This window comes from Anastrepha obliqua, chromosome 2 (assembly GCF_027943255.1).
Source record: "Anastrepha obliqua isolate idAnaObli1 chromosome 2, idAnaObli1_1.0, whole genome shotgun sequence".
Lineage (NCBI taxonomy): Eukaryota > Metazoa > Arthropoda > Insecta > Diptera > Tephritidae > Anastrepha > Anastrepha obliqua.
In genome coordinates this window covers 125624930-125643332 of record NC_072893.1, presented here as the reverse complement: position 1 = coordinate 125643332, position 18403 = coordinate 125624930, and the positions used below count along the sequence as shown (strand labels likewise).

The window sequence follows — 18403 nt, the reverse complement described above, 5'->3', positions numbered from 1 at the left end:
TACTGCTTCAGTGACAGTGTCTATGCCGAGGTCGGTGAATATCGTCATTTTTTATATACCAATTTGCGTTTGTGATGGTCCTTAGCATCTTAGATTGACTTCTCTGAATGATTTGTAGGTTTGATTTACTGGCAGTCCCCCAAATTTCTAGTCCATGTCGGTCTGATTATTGATTTGTATATCATTTGTTTATTAAGTAAGCTTAGGGTTGATTGTTTTCCTAGTAGCCAGTAGAGTTGTCGGAATTTGTTTTTCATCTCGTTTCTCTTGTTTAGTATGTGTTTTTTCCATGTGAGTTTTGAGTCAATCGTTATGCCTAAGTATTTTGCACTTGAGTGTATTTTTATGTCTTCCCCGTTAATTTGGATTGGATATCTTGCAGATTTTCTCTTCGCGTATATTACATGTTGTGTTTTGTCTTTATTGACCTCAATGCCCCATTTTTCAAACCATTTTTTTGTTGCTGATAGCGTATCTTGCAGTTTTTTGTTGCTGCTTCTTCATTGTGGTTAGCTGACATTAAAACTGTGTCGTCTGCAAATGTAGCTATCATTGATCCTCGAGTAGTTGGCGTTGGTATATCTGCTGTGTATACTAAGTATAGTATGGGGCCCAGTACGCTTCCTTGAGGTACTCCAGCAGTCGCCGTCAAGATAACAGAGCACTCATCGTCATATTTTATGAAGAAGTGTCTATCAGTCATGTAGCTTTTAAGGATATTAAATATGTTAAGTGGTAAAATGGTTTTTAGTTTATATAGAAGTTCTTTGTGCTATACTCTATCAAAAGCTTTCGCGAAGTCCAAATACACGGCAATGCAATATTTCTTCTTATCGAAGTCGTCTGTAATTTTGTTGACTACTCTGTGAATCTGTTGCACAGTTGAGTGTTGTTTTCGGAAACCGAACTGGTGTGAGGAGATAGCGTCTTTTTGTTGTAGAATCGAGGCAATTCTGTCAAGCAGTATTTTTTCAAACAATTTAGAGAGGATGGGCAGCAAGCTAATTGGTCTGTACGAGCTAGCAACAGTGGCGTTCTTGATTGGCTTGGGAGAGAACGAATTTTACTCATTCTCATGACATCGGAAACCAAAATTCATAGCCTTGCTCTAGCAAAGGCAGGACACTCACTCAGTACCACTCCTCTCAGAATAATAGGCAAATCTGGTCCTAATAATAATAAAAAATATGCATTCCATAAATATTTGTATTACCATTTTAGGTGCTGAAGCTCTTTAAAACACCCGATAGAATATCGAACCAAAAATCAGCTGGCAGTGACTTCTCTTTTTCCCAACAAATTTGGTATAATAATTAAAAAGGCGCTGACCCAACATAGATAGGAGGTGATTTCGATTTTATTAAAAAAAAATCTTTATAAACGTAATAAGGGATTGCAGAACAAAATTTTATTTGTTATTTTCTCGCTACCACCTGCCAGATTTTCTTGTGGCTAGCAGCTCAACTTCCGGTCAGCTTTTTCGAAAGTTGACTGACAGACACTAACTAACCCGCATTGAGAAATCAGTTATTTCAGCTAACTACGAGGGGTGCCTTTTATATGTCGAGATTAGAGAACAAAAACAAATTTTAATCATCGAAAATCACTTTATTGTTTTTCAAAATATTCTCCATGAAGATCTATTCACTTTTGCATGCGTTTGAACCAATTGTCGAAGCACTTTTGCCACTCTGAATGAGGTACCTCCAAAACATGCATTCTGAATGCCGCAACCGCTTCTTCAGGTGTCGAAAAACGTTGACCTCTCAGTTTGTTTTTTACGTACGGGAATAAAACGAAAGTCATTCGGTGCCAAGTCAGGACTATACGGCGGATGACCCATTAATTCGATGTTTTGGGTGCTCAAAAATGCAGTTGTTTGAGCCGATGTGTGAGAACTCGCATTGTCCTGGTGAAGAGTGATCCGTCTTTGGCGAATGGTTTTCCTAATTTCTTGGAAGACAACTGGCAAACAAATAGTTGTGTACCACTCAGAATTTACTGTTCTGCGTTGTTCTAGTGGTACGGTTGCGACATGTCCAGTTTTTCCGAAAAAACAGGCGACCAATTTGCTTGGAAGTGCTTCGTGCGCGAACAACTTTTGTTGGATTTGGCTCATCTTGAAACACCCATACAGTCGACTGCTGTTTACTTTCGGCCTCATACGCGTAAATCCATGATTCACGATTTAATTCCATTTTTGGACCGGGATGAATCTTTTAAGTTACTGTAAACAACACAAATAGCGCTGGTATTTCCAAACGTTCTGAGTACGTAAAAGCCAACAAATGTCAAACTTTGCGATACAGCTGTCGGTTGCCAGATTTCAACACCAGGGTTGCCAAATCCCGACATATAAAAGGCACCCCTCGTACCGATTATATTCAGATTAAGAGCTTAACCAGACATTTAGAATACCGGCCTTATGGCGTAAGCTGCTTATCCAAAAGTCTGTATATTACCAGTGACTTACAGACCGTAGATTGATAAATGAGAAATGCAATAAGATAAATGGCAAACGTAATAATTACGTGACTGTATAATAAAGACGTGAGAGCTGATGAACTACCGGCTGAGTTATTCCGACCACTGATAACTGATAACTGCAAGCAACCATTAATCACTGCATGCGAATAATTCAGATGGAAAAATGTATGTCTTCAGACTGGAGTCCAATCTGCTCAATCTAAACGGGCGATTGCTCTGCAATATGTGTCGGCTACCAAAGCATCAGTTTTCTCAATATTGCATATAAGATTATAAAAACTGATTGTTTTCGAACTAATTGGAACTTATCTTACTTTATGTGCCAATCGGCGAGCTAGATATAGCTAAAAGTTGTTTAAGCCACTTAGATCTTTTTGAGAAGGTAAGTAGTTCCTCCAGTGATACATTTTGCAAATTTCTCAGGTCTTCAAATAAATTATCGCCAAGACATACGGCACGACTTCTTTGAAATGCAGGACACTCACAGAGGAGTTATTGTACCGACTCAATTTCTTCTTCATCTCCACAGCTCCGGCAGAAGTCATTGTGAGGTACACCCATTATACCGGCTAGGGTGCCAATAGCGCAGTGACCCATTACAACACCTGTGAGGACTCTGGTAGTTGATCTTTTGAATCCAAGCAGACATTTTGTTCTTTTCAAATTCAGTTTTGGTCAGAGCACTTCAGTTAGTAGTCAGAAACCATCTTCTATTGGTTCCGCTACGCTACTATGCCCAAGTCAATCGCAGTGAACAGTTCGTTTAGAGGAATGCTTAAGTCCTCTACCATTCGCTGAAGGCCAAACTCAGAGCCTTTCCTTGCACACTCATCCGCGCTTTCATTTCCCTCCACTCCAGAGTGGCCAGGAACCCAACAAAGTGTGATGTTGTGTTGTTGGATAAGCTCTCGCTGCATTCTTTAACACGTCTTGAGTTGATGCGCACTGAGGCAAGGCACCGGTCTCGCTGCTTGACTATCAATAAGAATATTAAGATTGCTGGAGGTAAGTCCTAAGAGGTAAATCTTATCGTTTTTGCTGCCTTTTCTATAGCGTAGATTTCAGCTTGAAAGACGCTACACCAGTCTGGGAGTCTAAAAGAGCAATTTAAGGTTAATTGTTCCACTTTCACTCGAGTGCCATTGTCCATCTTTGAGCGGTCAGTATAAATATGCTGGTCACTGCCATCTGATATCACTTTGGTCTGCCAATCCTTCCGAATCGCTTTAGAATAGACGAGAATGAGGACAAAGTTAAATAGAAAATCCATGACATTTGTAACTTTGTTTCGGCATGTCTTTTTAGTTATTTTAATTCCATTTAATTACTATGAACACTAGAAATAAGTTCGTACAACGCACCTGAATAATTTGTCATAAAAGAAAGTAGATTATTAAAACTGTAATAGCACACCCTCTTCGAAGCTGCATTCCAAAAAATAACTGCCTAATGTCACAGAAAGCACTCAAGAATAGCAACAGCACTGTGTAAGCTATAAGCAACCTGCCTTTCGAACACCGCAATTTCTAGAGGGTGTGCCCACCCCATTTCCAGTCAAGTGAATCCTTGTGACAGTTGCTGAAAATATGTAATTGGGTTATGACCCAAATACCGCATGGCCATACAGACATATGCACATCTAAATACAGGGTGCGTATGGTATTTATTTATTTCACGAAATTTTTACACAACATTAACTTATTATTTAGCTATAAAAGCATTCAATAAAATGTCCATTAGTTGCAATAACCTCCTCGATCCGGGGCCGTAAATGATTGCATGTCCGAGTCCAATGCTCCTTATTTATATTGACCACGGCGATATTAATTGCCGCCTTCAGAAAAGAAATGGTGGTATGAGGATGCTTATGGGTTTCACGCTCAACCACGCCCCATACGTTGTAATTCAAGAGATTCAAGTCTGGGGAGTTTTTTTTCCTTGTTCACTCCTCTCGGGAGCAAAGGCCCTCGACAAGATTTGTCTTGCGTTGGTTTCGTTAATCTATTTGATTTCTGCCGGCGTCTATAACTTTAGTGTTATGTCAGCATCATCATCATTGTTGGCGTACGGGCCGGGTTGAGCCTTGACCTCCCTCAGTAATCTCGATCCTTTGCAGACATCCTCCAGTTTTTCAGTCCAAAGATCTTGGCGCCGTCATTAACTGTATCAAAATAGGTTTTTCTTGGCCACAGGCCAACAGCACATCTTTTTTGCAATTTCGTTTGGGTCCATCCTCAGAACATGTCCAGTCCACTTAAGACGCTGAGGCTTGATGTAGTCGACGATTTCGAAGTCGTTTAGCTCAGCTAGGCAATCATCATTGTATCGTAGGCGATAGTTGACGTGGTCTATCCGCATCGGTCCAAGAATGTGCCGTAGAATTTTTGGCTCAAATATGTTAAGCTTTTCTTCATCCGCCTATGCATCTCCCAGGTTTCAGAAGCATAAGTAACACAAGACCTGATTATTGTTTTATATGAGTTTCAGCTTCGTTCGTTTAGAAAGAAACGAAGAACTTAGAGTTTTGTATAGCGAAAAGAAGACCATGTTTCCTGCTCGGAGCCTCACACTCCAAAATGTTATGTGGTCATAGAAACTTTCAACCATCCAATCTTGTGTCACCATCGCATTGTGTGAATGAGCAGAGTCTTGCTGGGAGATGTAGGGGCTGCCACCGCGTACTCTATCAATCCAAGGTTTCAGTACTGTGTCTAGAATCTCGGGATACGCAATAGAATTCACTCGAAACGCTTAAGTAAAGACGTGTGGTCGTTGTTGCCCACAGCACCACAACGCAACCATAACAGTGGCTTGAAACTTTGTGTGCATGACAACAGGAAGCTCTATGGGATTGGAACATATCCATCCATAATTTCTGGGCTGCTCTTTTGGTCTTGGTCGAAATTTTTTTCGACAGAAAGAAACCATAACACTTTGGGCGCCACAGCGTGTTTAATTTTATTTAGAATGTGTTTTAATCGGACAACGCACTGGACTCGTGTTTGCTCCGAGACAAACTGATAAGAGCCTCAGAAGCATTAAGCTTCTTCGCAAGGGCCCTCCTCATCGATTTTGAAGAGTTCTCCTCAAAGAACGCTTTCACTTGTAAATAAATTCTACGGATTGGACAGTGCTAGAACGTTCTTCGTTTCGCGTTTTGCAACAGATTCGGCAACGCTACCTGATACTTCCAATTCAGGAAGAAAAAGAAAAGAAAAATACAAGTTTCCGAAAGTTATAGCCATATATATAATATACCTTCTGCTCAAATATGAACGAGACTGATTTAATAAAACACAAACGGTTAATTATTGTTCAATTTTTATTTTATCTCCTTCAAAGTAATCACCATTGGAGGCGATACACATATGCCAATGTTTTTTCCAATCATCATAGCAATTCTGGAAGGCCGATTTCGGTATGGATTTCAGTTCCTTCTTCGAATTCTCTTTTATGACTTCAATTGTCTCAAAATGTTTTCCACGGCGCGGCAACTTGAGCTTGGGAAACAGGAAAAAGTCACATGCAGCCATATCAGGCGAATACGGTGCTTGCGGAACGATATTAACATTATTTTTGTTCAAATAATCGCGAACAAGACGTGATGTGTGAGCTGGTGCATTATCGTGATGCAAGAACCATGACTTGTTGTCCCACAATTCCTTCCTTTTAAGACGAATGTTCTCGCGCAAACGCTTTAAAACGTCTAAATAATATTCAGCGTTAACCGATCGGCCTTGCGGAAGGAACTCCGAGTGCACCACACCTTCGTAATCGAAAAAAACAGTCAGCCTTAATTTTTGAGCGACTTTGGCGTGGTTTTTTGGGTTGATGTACGGCCTTCTTTGAACGATTTGTACCACTGGAAAACACGTGCACGCGATAGAGCAGAGTCCCCATAGGTTGTCTGCAACATTTTTAAGGCGTCTGAAGCCGAAATTTTGTTGAAATAACAAAATTTCAAACAAATTCTTCGTTCAACTTGAATTTCCATCGTTAAATTCGAAAAACACACTGACTTGTTTACAGTAGCACAGAAAACAAACTATGTGACATATCACGCTGAAATTTGCCATGTAAGCTTATAACAGTCCTACCATCCAACAAAAAATTTATTTTTGCCATATGTCATCCGCGGACCGTTTTATTGATAAAGTCTCGTTCATATTTGAGCAGAAGATATAATGTTCTCGAACACTGTATGCACCCTGTACAATAACATACATTTATCTTCACTTCAAAATACCTGTGAAGAAAAATTATTTCAGTTTCTTATTTTTGCTTACCAAACTTCCACAAAGCACTAACAATTTCTATGCATGCTTGTAGCTGAGTTTTAATGCCAGCAAATGAGCTGTAAACCTGTGGCATAATACGTCTGTACATACATACATATGCACGTATTTATATTCACATAAATTTGCACACTTAGCTACGGTTCATTGAGCAAATAAGCAGCGTAATAAGAAAAAATTAAAATACTTTCCAGTTGAAAAGTGTAAGTTGAGAAAAAAAAATAGGCAACAGGCAACAACAAAATATTGCTCCCACTTTTGTGGCAAAACTCTGACAGAAACTGCAGAAATATGGAACCTGAAAAATTATAAACACATTCTCCCGGGACATATAAAAATTTTACACACTCCTAGTTAAACATCTGGCACCGCTGAAGAATCGTACGATTTCATTTAATGATACCAGATTTTCTTGTCAAGGCATTAACTCTAAAAAGTGTAAGTGAAAAATAACAGAAAATAAATTTCAGTGGTGGAATATACAAAAAAAAATTCAAAAGTGGAATATGAGTGACATGGAACGTGTGAAAAGAGACGCGCAAGTCGTGGCACATTTTAGGGAGCGCCAGCGAATGTGTGAATAAATGGCTGTGGCGTCGCCCGCCGTTCCCTTTCCAGAATAATCAGCATTTTCCCAGTGAATTAATATTTTTAGAGAGAAATACAGAGACATGGATGCGAATGATGCTTGAAAGAGCTGCTCGACACCCGAAATGAGCAGACTTTTAGAGCTCTAGCGTTTTTTTAGGTTAGAGAAAAGATAGCACTGTGTTTTCCCCCTTATCTTTCTTTACAGTTAAAGCGATTGTAAATAGAGACTCTTGATCATCGGCCAGAGAACTGTCTTTGGAGTATTAAAGCTCGACGTTGAAAACCTGCAGCAGAGGCGTGCCAACATCAGATGGTTAACCGGCTCTCAGCGAATCTGAAGTAATCAATCGATTTGTTGACATTTGTTTACAAAAACACCTAGACTGAAAAAAATCAACGCAGCCTCCACTCCTGTTACTTCATTGCCGCCTGAACAAGAACTGACTGAGAGGACAGAGTTGTCACTCTCAAAATTTTACTTTGATTATCCAACATCCTTGACTGGAGGCAATCAGCAGGTTTACCACTTGATTCTTGCTCCTGCTCTCAGAGAGCACCTTTCAAAAAATTACTCGCTCACGCAGAGGGCATCACATTTCTCAATTCCTGCGCACCGCCGTAACGAAGAAACTGGAGGCAGATTGAAAATACGTTGTCTACGCAGCACCAAGTCGTGTGAAATCGATGGCGGAAGTTGAGAAAGAAAAGAGAGGTGTATTATTTGAAGAAATAAGAAAGTGGACGAAGTACGTTTGAGCGGAACAAAATGGTGCGGAAGCGCTAGTTGGATTCTGGATGAATCACCACTCTAACCAACGTTTGAGCGAAGAGCTTGGAAACCTGGCCTACAGAAAAAACGCACGAAAATGGTCTTAGCTCTTCGTTTCATTGGCAAATTTCTTGAACTTAATTGTCACACCTCGTAAAACTTTTTCGCACGCCGCCAATAAATCCCAATAGCTGATTGTTTTTTTGTTCAGACAAAAAACATTTGGTTGTTATTTTCTAAGCGTACACAGACAATTTTTCTGTGCTTGTAATTACTTATTGCCATTCTGATAAGCAGAAATGGGAGCGTTGAAAAACAAAAGCACGAAATATTGCTAATATCGACAAGTGTAATTACTACAGAAGGCCGCCTGATATGGCAGACGAGTGGCCATAAAAATTTTAATAACAAAAAAAAAAACAATTCAAGAATATGAGAGAAAACAACAGCAGGAAACAAAAACAATATGGAAAAATAGCAATAAAAATTAATAATAAAATGCAAGTGGCCCGAAAAAATAGCAGCGCAGCTGTTGTGGAAACCCACTGAAGTGGCAAAACAAAAAATTAAGTAAAAATAAAAAGCAAAAGCAAAAAAGAAAAAGAAAAAAGCAAAATTTCTTTCACTACGATAACTCCTCCTTGCCGCTCTCTCCCACTCTTTCTCCGCGCATAACACAATTTCTGGAAAATAATTGTGTCGAGCTCCAGTGGGGAGAGTGGGACGATGTGCAACTTGATAAGAGTTTTGCGGCTGCAGCGCAAAAGAAAAAACCAACACATAACAAGAATTGGCGCTTCCGCCTGAAAAGGCAGAAAGTCGTTGAAGAAGCAGACGAGTAGCAGCAGCGCTGTGCGATTAGATGACTTCCGGGAAAAACTAATTGAAATTTGTAACTTAGCTACTAAAAATTGTAAATTAAAAGTGCTTATATGTACACACATACATAGTAGTTAGTAACCAAAGTAATTAACTATTTATGAATGAGCGTTCCATGGCAAGGCTTTTAGCAACTTTGGAGAAATATGTACTTACTTGCTTGCTTGTTTATTGTTTGTTATTAATGAGATCAGACATTATTTTCGCTTATTATTATGCAGTTTTATGTTATCATCTTGCATTTTATACCCAAATAGAATGACAAGGTCATAAGGCCAGTTGAGGTTGGCTCGTGGAAAAAATTTTATATCAATGCCATAATTTATACTGTAGCGCGATAAGGAGCAGCCAAAGATGAAGGTAGTGTGGGCTAAAGAATAATATTGCAAAATTATCAAATCAAAATATATGTATGGAGGTGATGTGATAAGTTTTTAATCCACACACAAAGTGGGGCGCTATGAAATCACGAAGCAGTTAGGTGAGGGAATTGTTGAATATTTTCCTATTATAATTTTTTTTTTGTATTGGAAAGAGGAAACCTTGCCATTCAACAGAAAATGTGATAACACGTAAACAGGGTAATCCGTTAAGCATGAATATTTCTCAATGAACTTTTTTTTTAGAAAGGGCAAACCTTGGCATTCAACAGAAAATTTGAAGCCGGTAAACAGGGTAATCCATCAATTTGTTTTTGGAGAGAGCAAGTCTTGCCATTCAATTGAAAATTTTTTAACCAATAGACAGGGTAATCCGTCAATCATGAATATTTTTCAATGAATTTTTTTTTTTTTTTGGAGAGAGCAAGCCTTGCCATTGAACAGAAAACTGTTTATCCAATATACAGGGTGATCCATATACCACTTGAAATTTTGCACTGTTATTAATAAAAGGCGCATAAATATTTTTCAATAATTTTTTTTTGTTTGGAAGGAATAAACCATTAAACGTAAAATTGTTTACCTCAATATACAGGGTAATCCATATAGCGTTTGAAATTTTATACTTTTATTAATAAAAGGCGCATGAAAATATTCCATTAATACTTTTTTTGTTGGAAAGAGAAAAAATTGATTAACCGATAAACAGGGTCCGTCAAGCATTAATATTCTTCAATAAATTATTTGTTTTTTTTTTTTTTTGGAGGAAAGAGTAAACCTTGCCATTAAACGGAATATTCTTTACCCAATATACAGGGTGATACGTCTAGATTTTGAAATTTGACACTTATTAATAAAAGGCGCATGAATATTTTTTTTTTTAATTTTTTATTGGAAAAAGCTTACCATCCCATTAAACGGAGATTTTTAAAACAGAAAACCAGGCTAGTCCGTCAAGCATGCATATTTTTCAATTAATTTTTTTTATTGGAAAAAGCTAAACTTGCCATTAAACGGAAAAATTTTTAACTGATAAACAGGGTAATCCGTCAAGCATGAATATTTTGCAATTAATTTGTTTTTATTGGAATCTTTGCATTAAACATTAAATACAATTTTGTTCAAATTACTTCCCAGGTTGGCTTTACAGTAGCCCAAACTGTCAACGCTATTTTTTAGGAAGTTGCGGCACTTATCTCCCAATAGCAACTTCAATTTCATGTTTCAACTCTTGAATCATCTCTGGATGGTGGTTAACGCAAGGGCGCCACACAAAAAGGATCTCATGTAGTCAAATCGTAGCTTCTAGGCGATCAAGTAAATCGATAAATCGAGATAAATTCACCAAAACATCCCTAGATATATGCGTCGAAAGCCTACTCCTTACTCTTACCAGCTCAAAATCTTAGATCGCTTAAAACGAGCTAAGTTCTAACTTTTTTAGTGCAACAAGTACTTTATTTAACACAAGAAACAAACTGCTATCACTGCTAATGTTGAAATGCCTGAGTGGATTCCTCATTGCACGGATTGCACTTCCACTTGACGAAGTAATGCCGTCACCAATCGTCCTATTAGATTCAAAATAATATTCGTCAGAACTCTCACTATCTAACATACCATCTCTAGATCGCTTCGCCATCGTGCGAAGGATAAAATATGAAATATACATAAAAAGCCTGCTGGTTTCTCTGGCAGCGACATTGAGAGACTGAATCGAAGAAGTGAAATTCGTTTTGATTCTACCGTCGTCCCACATCGTAAGTTCACCTTAAGACTTCATAGGTAATGGCCCCTAATGCCTTTGAATGAAAACGTGACTCTTTTACTATACATGTGCCTATATCTTATTGCTTAGAACAACAGACGTCGCGAGCTTTACAGCTACGAACTATGATAATTTGGGCCGCTATATGCCGACACTCGTCCCCAAAGGGTTAAAGATAGACAGATTAGTTAATGGGTTTAAGCAGAAGAACTGGGAGAACTCGTCAGTTTCAGTTTCATTACTTAACGTCGAGACTAATAAGAGACGTCGACAACCTTCTTCCTCTTTGCAACTTCTTTTAAACTAAGATTTTGGCCGAGCTCAATAAAACACCTCACGCATTTCTTCCTCGTGCTAACGAGAACGAGCCAAATTTCTTGAAAATAAAAATAATACTTTTCTATTCTTGCCCGAAAATAGGCGCCTGCAAAGAAAATCTGTGTGTTCATATCATACAAAAACTGAAATAACCAATTAATAACCGAAAATCCAATTAGTAACAGTGAAAAATGGGACGCTCATGGAGATGGTATTGAGAAATGTGTTTTGCTTCAATTAATAGAAAACCCGTACTAATCGAAATTATTACTTATTCAAAATAAAGCCTATATATGCATAAATAAATGTCTGTATATCACACACAAAGGCACGTCGGCCGTCGCTCGAATTGAGCACTCAAATCTACTTCATTGAACAGAAGCAGCCGTTAAATCAATAAGTCGACCAACTGTCGCACAAATTCAAAAGAAGATAAGTTTATATCAACTTAGACAAATTTGCGATAAGAGATATAAAAGTCCAATAGTTAAACCATAAAATGCGCCATGAATGAAAGGCTTGTGCGCGCTAAATACGCTCAAGAGCTCAGCTTAGCTGTACAAATCGTAAAATTTTATTCAAATGCAAATGCACTCAATGTATCAGGGAAGTATAAGTGCGGCACAAAGCGCTAGAAATGAAGAGGAATTAAATCGAATAATAGGAGAGCCAAATAGGCAATAGAGTGTATGGCTTGGAAGCCGGAAAAATAACGCAACGGAATTGGATTTTTAATTTCACGCTCGTTGAGATAAGTGGGACAACATATCGTTAACGCAAACCACACAGATACACAGACACTTACACAGATAAACGCCCTGCAGGGAAAATCTGAATTAGAAAAACAAATTTCTGGTCTATATCGCATGACAGCCTCAGTTTAGATATCTTCAATGGGATATATCTTGAACATTTTCCTAAGATACAATTCAAAAAAATGCGCTGCATGTACTTGAAGGTGGCGCCTGAGTTGCCCTCAAATAGTGAAGAAAAGTAAATTTTTGGTGCGCTTTTAGCGAAAATTATACTTCAATTTTTATCACTTCGATTAAAGCATAAATCGATCAAATTTAATCACCGTCGCTAAAATGATAAAAAGGATTTTTCGAACAGCGGCCGTACCTCGGCAGGCGGTGGCACAGCTCCGATTGTATTTCTGCCATTAAAAAGACCTTCATCAGCCGTTTGGAGGCACCACTGGGCGTAGGTCTCTTTGCTAGAGAACGAGAAATGTTGCTCCGGTTTGTTGGGCAGTACTCTCTGAGAGCAGAAGTGGGAGTCGAGTGGCGAATCTTCTGGATGTCTGTTGTGATTGCAGTTTTTCGATGTGGAACATTCTTTGCGTAGTTAGATGTACGTTTTTTGCTGCACAGAGGTGTGTGCGTAGTTTGGCTGCAACAAGGTAATGATCCGAGTCGTTGTTGGGTCCTCGGATCGTACGTACATCTAAAACACTAGAAGCGTGTCTTCCTTCTATCACAACATGATCGATCGGTTTCGCGTTTTCCGATCAGGAGACAGCCACGTTGCGTGGAATCTGGTGCTGCAGACTACCATGTTTTGGGCCCCGGCGAAGTCGATCAGCCTCTGTCCGTTACCGGATGCTTCGTTGTGCAGGCTGAATTTTCCGACTGTGGGACCAAAAATTCCCTCCTTGTAAACCCTAGCGTTGAAGTCGCCAAGCACGATCTTTATGTCACGGCGGGGGCAGCGCTCATAGAAACGTTCCAGGCGCTCATAGAAGGAATCTTTGGTCACATCGTCCTTCTCTTTCGTCCGGACGTGGGCGCAAATGAGCGAGATGTTAAAAAATCGCGCTTTAATGCGGATTATTGCGAGACGTTCGACCACCGGAGTGAACGACAGTACTTAGCGACGAAGTCTCTCTACCAGAACAAATTTGACACCAAAATTACTCTCACGAGGACATCAGCCAGCCGGCCAGAGGCACCTTCTTCATTAAGGGGCCGAACATTTCAGGTGTATGCCCTCAAATCGTAGTCCTTAGTTCGTTTGCAGGGGTCGTCATCATTGTTGGAAGTTCTCATCCGAGGCTTTGTGTATGTTTTCATTGGGGGGGATTTTTAATTGGCGGGTCCCAAACTCAGCACACAACCAGCTATCCTGGAATGGTTCGCCTTCTCACATTAGCTCACTCCCGAACGGGTGTTCGGAAGCTACCCAGAGGATAATTGGGCTAATCCCGGGAGTTGTGCGCTACTTGAACCACATACAGAAGAATCGTCCTGGCCACTCCCAAGTGAATGGCGATCAGTAACTTTCCCCACTTGCGTGGACTTCTACATATGTAACCATCCTCCGATTTATGGATATAACCCTTTAAAAAAGATTCTCGAACAGGATGAAAAAAGGCCAGATCCAGGTGCCCAACCGTAGATTTTAAAATAGATGTCCAACGGAGGGTTAAAGATATATAAAAATAGTGCAACTTTTGAATAAATAATAAAAAATGGGTGACACAGATAATTTTAAATTTTCTATAGCTTAAAAAAAAATATTGTAAAATCGCAAAAGATCACAATCCAATTATCTTCTTCTCCTGGCTTGAGAAGCTGAAAACTCATTGTCCTCGCCGCGTCCTCGAACCCACTAATACTTTACTTTTGTAATTTTCTTGCTGAAAACCCGTTTTGCACTAAATTTTATTAACTTAATATATCAACTTCGCGCTAAGTTTAATATTTACTCTCTTCATTTTTGTTTTTCTCTCTTATTCGAATATAAATTCGTGAAAAATATGTATATCGCGGCTTTAACGTAAAACCAAAGTATTTTTGTCAGTTATTTTTGGCGCCTTATTTCTGACAACCCGCCATTTCGTCTATCACCTGTTCATCAGATGCACATTGTTTATAAAAAATGTTTAAAAAACGCAATATCTCAGATGCTTTGTCTAATATTTACGTTAATACAAGTCATAATTGTATTAAGACGGTCATCGTAGCTGAATGAGTGGTGCGTGAGGCGGAGCTCGGCCAATTGTGCAACAACATCAAGATGTACGCCATAAATAGGAGGAGAAGCTCGGCCTAACACCTAACAAAAGTGTATCTCGAATATTTGAATAGTATCTGTAAATCTTACTGAATAATATAAGAAAAAAACTTTTAAGCGCCTATCGCAAAAAATGTACCGAAACATAAAAAATATAAAAAAATACAGGAGTTCTGAGATCTAATTTACAACAAAGTGTGGAAAAATTACAATATTTTATTCGTCATCAAATAGTCCAGCAGTTGAAAACTTGTGTATAGCGGTGGTCGCTGATTACGAGTCTGATATCAAAAATTTTAAATGGCAAACGATTTTTTTTAACGTTACTCCGGCGATCCCATGGTCGCTGATTACGAGTCTGATATCAAAAATTTTAAATGGCAAACGATTTTGTTTAACGCGTTACTCCGGCGAGCCCAGGGTCGCTGATATTTAAATCATTTCAACGTAACAGAAAAATTTCTAACTGGTCTTATACTATTTCAGATTTTGTCTTTTCTTGAGATGTTTAAATAAAAATTATTTTTTTTTTGCATTTTTCGTACACGGAGTTCCCTTAAAATTTCCCTGTTCTTGATATAACTCGTCTTTGCCTAAAAAATACATGAAAATCAGGAGAAATGAAACCTCACTATAAACTTTTCTCTCCCCCTTATAGTAATAAGAAATTGTCGAATTTAAATCTGTTTCGAAGCTATTAAAAAAGTGTCGTATTTGTCGAGTTTAGTACTCGTTCCGAACTAGCAAAAAAGCGGTGTTGCTAGTCACAATGCCACTACTTCGCCAATTATTTGTATCCCTTGTAGATTTTCCTGCAGGGTACACAACAAACAACAAACCACCTGAAACAAAAGCACCATACAAACAAAAACAAACGATGCCCATTACAAACGAAAGAAATTACAGAGAAAAGAGCAAATGCAGTAAGCAGATAAGCGAGAAATGAGAAAAACCAAACACCAGCCGGCAAAACAGATAGGGGGCCAAAGACATTTGCTCAATTCAATTAACAGGTGTGCGTGCGATTACGCAAAGCGTCGGGGAGAAGCAACAACAAAAACAAGTGCCATAGAGAAACACAAAACCAAAGCCAACGATGTTTGTAAAAATGTTAAATTATCGACTAAGCGAAAGCGCAAAAAACACACACAAAATCCTCCCAGCCATATAAAAATGTCTAAAAAAAAAACAAACAAAAAATCAGCAACAAAAGAATTTACACGCTAACGCGATAACGGGAAAAGCAGTTATCTGAAAGTAGCTGCGAAAGTCGAAATTCGAGATAAAAAACGTTCGCTTTAGCTAAGAATGCGACGGGTACAATTGAACTGGCGACTGATTAAGAAGGAATTATTGTACGTAGTTAGAATAAAAAACAAACAAAAAAACGAAGCACAGAATGGATAGATAGATATTCGCACAGAAATTCATCACGAAAGCGGGAAACAAACGTAGTAATTAGGTCATCGAGCTAAAAGTGAGCAGCAGAACTGGCGCTGCAAATACACTTGTAGATTAACACCACTTATGCTGTGAAAATTATTTATGGAAGAATGCTTTAATAGGTCCCGAATGAGGCTACGATCTTTTCTGCGGCTATGTAGGCTGGAAATCAATTAAGATGAAATATGCTGTTAGACAGCAGCTTTGTTGCAATTGCAGATGCGCCGATAGTGAAAAGTTGCTTGACAAGCACAAGGAAATTCCTAATAATTTTACTCAATATTTCTCTGTGTATTTTAACGTGGCAATAGATTTTTTGTGAAGCAGCGGAAAATTTTGCAAGAAAGCTGTTGGTTCGTAAAGGCATGAGAAAATGCTAAATTTGTTTTTTAAGGCCAAATGAAGAATGTCGCGGTTGGTAATCATATTTCTTTTTTTTTTTGCTGTTTGCTGTTTTGATGTTTAAAGATTTATTTATATACAGGGTGCGTGCAGGTGTTTTAACGTGAAGCTAAATTTACTCTCTCTTGCCAACAAGTGCTGCTTTGGACTAAGTAGGCAAATGGGCAGTAAAGCCCAGTAAAGTCAGCTGGTGGTTGCAGAGGAAGAGAAAGGCCTCCTTTGCGTTGGAAAGATTAGGTGGAGAAGGACTTGGCTTCACTTGGTGTGTCCAACTGGCGCCGGTTAGCACGAGAAAGAAACTACTGGCGCGCTTTGTTAAACTGGGCCAAAGTCGCGTAAGCGGTTATCGCGCCAACTAAGAAGAAGAATAAATGTACGTTATTACACAGGGTGCATACAGTATTCGAGGACATTATATATATATATATGGCTATAACTTTCTCAAACTAATATTTTTCTTTTTGCTCTTTTCCAGATGAGACATGGAAAGCTAGAACTCAACTCAAGAAATGCAGCGACCTACAGTTTTGGTCTCTATATTTGTAAATCACACCGATTTAGACATCTATAATTTTCTTAAGTGCGTCCGTTCATTCGTTCATAAGGTTCGCCGTGAACTGGAAGCATCAGGCGGCGTTGCAGAATCTGTTGCAAAACGCAAAAAACAAACAAAAAAACACGATCTGTAGAATTTATTCAACAAGTGCAAGCGATCATTGACGAGGACCCTTAACAATCAATGAGGGCTCTTGCGAGGAAGTTTAATGTTTGTGAGGGTCTTGTCCGTTGAGTTGTCCATGAAGATCTGCGGTATAAATCCTACGACAGTTTACTCAATGTTGCATCGTGAACAGCGAGTTAACCGCGCAAAATGCCTTCTAAACAAACTTGCACACCCCGAAGCGCCAATACCGAACTTAGGACCGCCTAACTCCTCGAACTGTAATCCCCTGGATCACTATTTATAAAGCGTAGTTGAACGTTACACCAATGAGCATCCTCATAACACCATTTCTTCTCTGAAGGCTGCAATTAATACCGCTGTGGCCAATATGAATAAGGAGCATTTGATTCGGGCATGCAAACGTTTCCGGACCCGAATCGAGGAGATTGTTGCAGCTAACTTATTATGCCCTCTACTCATCTCAATATCTCACTCAATCTGATTGTAGGAGCTTTGTAAGAGCTCTGCTAAATTTCAGAAATATCTAGCGTGTCTCCTGTAAAGGAGTTAGGTTAGGTTAGTTAGAGCTGGTAACTCCAAAGTAAAGAGTCATTCTTGCACTAAAGATGCCAAATTTGAACCATCCAATGCACCTGATTAGCTGCATCAGTCCTTTAGGCCGAGCTTCTTCTCTTATCTGTGGTGTGCGTATCGATGTTGTTCCACAAATGGTAGAACAGCCGACTCTGAACTGCAGATATTTTTTTATGAGAAGCTTTTTCATGGCAGAAATGCACTCGGAGGTTTGTCATTGCCTGGCGAGGGACGACCGCTATTAGAAAAAAACTATTTCTTCATTTTGGTGTTTCACGGAGATTCGAACCTACCCAAATCACGCAACAACCCATTCGGCTACGGCGGCCGGTTAAGTCGATTTAGAGTGGCTAAAAATGGGGTGCTGAAAGGTCTGCTTCTGGACAATACGGGGCACAGCCAGAGCAGATGAAAGATCGATTTTTCCAACACCGCTTCTATAGCATCTTCGGAAAGGCAAACCCAGTTTTTCTGCATGTTTGCCTATTAATCAGTGTCCAGTGAAGACTCGGATGAATTTAGATATGTCATCTCTTTTCAGAGAGTACACAGCTCGCTTGAATTTTCAGTTCAATTTCGGCCACGTCTGCCTTGAAGTACCGCAAGTTACGCTTGGTTCGCATATTTCAGCAGTTGGTATACAATTTTTGTTAAGTGTCAGTTCGCAAGTGGCACACGGAATACCAATGAGCTCTTTTCCAGGAAGCTTCTGATTTTCCATACAGTTTTGCTCAACGCCCATACGATCCGGTAATGGGTAGGCAAGTGAGGGTGGAATCTTTTCTGTTTGGCCGTCCC

General features: G+C 39.2%; 1 protein-coding gene across 3 annotated transcripts in view; it reads right to left on the bottom strand.

The window, feature by feature from the left end:
- The window catches only part of LOC129237850 (uncharacterized), a 149829-nt gene that overhangs the window by 124341 nt on the left and 7085 nt on the right, over positions 1-18403 (bottom strand). The gene's annotated exons all lie outside the window — the stretch shown is intronic.